Source organism: Hemicordylus capensis, chromosome 2 (genome assembly GCF_027244095.1).
Source record: "Hemicordylus capensis ecotype Gifberg chromosome 2, rHemCap1.1.pri, whole genome shotgun sequence".
In the NCBI taxonomy this organism is placed as follows: Eukaryota; Metazoa; Chordata; class Lepidosauria; order Squamata; family Cordylidae; genus Hemicordylus; species Hemicordylus capensis.
Window position 1 is genome coordinate 376,369,508 of NC_069658.1, and position 3,700 is coordinate 376,373,207.

Consider the following 3,700-nt stretch of genomic DNA (forward strand, 5'->3'; position numbering starts at 1 on the left):
GGACTGATCCTGGTGCTTCACCCAGGCAGCCGAGCTCAGGCTGGGGTGCCCAAGCCTGGGCTTGGCTGTTCGTGTGAATAGCCTCATTATGTTCAATGCATACACAGTCAGTGCACAGTGTATGCATGTACAGATCGGATGCCTGTACAATTATTCACATGTTATTTTCAACACACATACAGCAGTATCTCAGCCCCCCTGCATTTGAAGGGGCCTGTACCAATTTCATTTTAAAGTCTCTCACTCAATAACATGACTGTGTATACAGATACCTCTATACATGTACAACATAATGTCTGGACAGGATTTATCTCTCATCCTAATCTACCTCAAAGGGTTCTTAGGAGAATAAAAGGGTGGGAAAGAACAATGTTTCTTTGAGTGTCTTTGGGGTACAAATGCAGCAAAAAACAAAAAAGCTACCCCTCCTTTAAAAAACAAAACACTGTGGTATGAGGTTATGAAGCCATTATAAGCAGTTTGATCTTTTCAAGGTCACTTTTTAAAACTGAAAACAAGCTGGGGTTGTTTTGCATCCCCAGTTATTTACACTGACTGATGTACACATGTACCCCATCTGTTGTTTGAGGTGCATTTCTAATGTTATTTGATTGATTGATTGATTGATATACCACCCATCCAACAATGGCTCAGGGCAGTTTACATTACTTTTCTATCTTGGAATATATTTGTAATCACAGAAAATAAATGGTACTTGGCACCTGACTAGACTTTGGATATGTTGTGTAACAAGGTGCTGAGACAATGGCCGGATTCAAACATAACACGAAACTTGAGGTAAATGGGGCAGAAGTTGGAACTCCATTACATCCGAATTTGGTTTCAAGCCAAAAATGACCTCCAGTTTGCCTTGCCAAACTCCAATTGAACTTTTGGTTTGCACAAAGGTTCACCGCTGAAACCTGAGGTTTAGCCGCCAAAGTGTTATGTCCTATCCCAGACAGCGCCGTAACCACAGTTTTGTGCAGATTTTGAAACCGCAGTCATAGAGATGGCGGCGCAGACACGCCTGAAATCACTCTCATGCCATGCCTGCGGTGCTTCTCTACAAGCACCAGCCCCGACCCTCCTGTCTCAGATACAGCTATGGAGTTGCCTGGCAACAGTGATGCCACCACACCCCATCCCAAGCTTGTTGTCAGCCTGTCAAGCAGCAAAGTCACACAGAGGCATTCCCCCTTCCTGCTCTGTCCCTCACTCCCTCCTCTGGGCAAGCAGGAGGGAAAGGGGATGGGATGACAGGGCAGACATAAAGTGCTTGCTCCCTGAGAATAAAGTAACAATAACGTATATTCACAAGCAGAAACAATCCAGGTGGCAACGGAAGCAGGGCACCCCATCATAGCACTGGAACTGGAACATATGGCTGGGGCAGGGGACCTGGGGGTGAGTTTGAAAGGCAGCCCCAAAAAGAGATTCTTGAGCAGGCAAGCTCTATTTTTTTCCACAAAATGGTTGGGAAAGGTGGGGGGGGCAGCCCCTTCTTCATGGGGGTTTATGATCCCTAGAATTACTCATGAGAATAGCTGGGCAGTGGGATCAGCATTGCCATCACTGAGAAGAAAGGTTCTTCATATGCAATGATGATGGATACTGACCCAGTGAGGACCACACTTGCTCAAGAGAGTGCAAGGCCATGGGACACCCCCTCACAACTCATGACATGAACCACCTGAAGGGAGAAAGTTGCCAAGAAAAATTGTTATAATGAGGCTATTCCCACGAGCACTGGAGCTTAGCCCACTTTCCAGTGCTCATGGGAACCACTGGGCTCACAGGCAAGCCCCGTGCTCCCAAAGTGGCTAGCCTGCCTAAACCACCCTCCCCCTAAATGATGTTAATGGAGTGAGCACTCTGTTACACATGAGTAGACCCCCAGCTGGGAGGCTGCAAGAAGTCTCCCAGGCTCAGTGGTCTCTCCAGGATGACCCATGTGGGGCATCCTGGGACTTCCAGGGGCCACGTTGCCCCCGATCCCCACAGCCCCTGCCAGCTCCATGACAGAGCCGGCAGTCATGTGGGCAGCTGATCCAGCCACCCATGGCTCCGCCGCCGATCGTCTGCGGGGACAGACCTCATTGAGGCACTTCACAGCAACCGTTGCTGTGCCAGCCAGCTGTTGCTGTGCCAGCGCTGCCAGCCTGTCTGCCCATGAGGACCTGTACAAACTTGCTTGTGCCCCCAAACAGCAACCTCACTCTCGTGGGGTCGCTGGAAATCAGGGCTTTCCTCTCCCAAGATGCCCCATGCCAACAGATCTGCATATGGTGCTACACCAGACCACACCCAGGAATTTTGAATGGGTTTAAATGTACATCCATGCACTGGGTGTCCCCCCACCCCATGTGCACGTGGCCAGGCTCTGACACATGGAGCATCAAAATCTCCTTTGGGTGCATGCAAGACTTCACAAGGTTGCAGCGTTTGTTTTATCTATATAAGGAAAGTTGAGGGGCATGAACAAGTGGGGCCCTATTTGTTGGGTTAGCTCAACTCGTGAGTGTGACATCCAACGGAAGACCTAGGGCTATGGTCCTCACCAGTAGACTGGGCCTCTCATGAGAGTGACAGCCCACTGGAAGCAAGCGGCCAGCAGAGAGGGAGTTTGGTTTGGTCTGCACGGACTGTTTTGCTAGGCTGAACCCTCACAAGAGCATCCTAGGCAGGGACGTAGCCACCATTGGGTGACTGGGTTCAAAGAACCCGGGCCATGGCCCTGACACACCCTACATCTGATGTGGGGGGGGGGCATGGTGTAGCTCCTGAACGGGGCCCCGCTTTTAAGGCAGGAAGATCCGCTTATGGCTGTGCTGCAAATGCAGTGCTGGCCTCGATCTAACTTCCAAACGGGGCAGCATGGCCCCATTTGGGAGCTAGACCACATGCCTGCATCTGATGCAGAGGACGTGGTTAACTGACTGCATCTGACGTCAGACATAGGAGTGGGGCGAGGGGGGCTACGGTGGTGGCTGGACACAGACTGCTACTGGCCTCTCTCCGCTAGTAGTCCTAGGTCATGGTGAGACAGACCCCGCAGCATCCTCCCCCCTCCCCAATATACATATCCCCTCCTAGGGAGTCATCATGTTCCCTCCCTTTTCCTGAGTAACAGGGAAATAGTGCACCCCCAGCCCCCACCCCAAACCCATGCCTATCAGGGACTGGTTTGGTTGAGGGCTCTTTGGAGGGCCATGGTACCATTGCTGTCTGAAATAGTGCAGGCATGGCATGGAATTTAAAGGGATTTAAATGACCTTTTCATGCCGAAGGCAGGCAAAGCGCTCTGAAAATGCACAATCACACTTGGCATGCCTCCCTAGAGACTGTGGCCAATCGCAGCTGCTCTGGTGATGTGCTGATGCTTTGCCCACAGTCTAGCCTTGGAACTTCCTGAGACTGGCCTTGGAGGCCGAGCAGCAGGGAGGGGCTCCCCTCTCCTGAAACGGACATTACCGGACCACAGTTGGGTGAATGTCTGAGGTGTGATTTATGGCTCGGAATTTAAACCACCGGTTCGCCAATCTCTGGTTTCATGTTACGATTGTATTTGGTTGCTGTAACTCTAAAAAGTCTTCTGTGGATGTCTTACCCGAGATCTTTTTTTAGCTGAAGATGCAGGCAACTGAACATGCATGCAAATCACACTCTCCACCACTGTACTATGCGCACTCTAGAAATG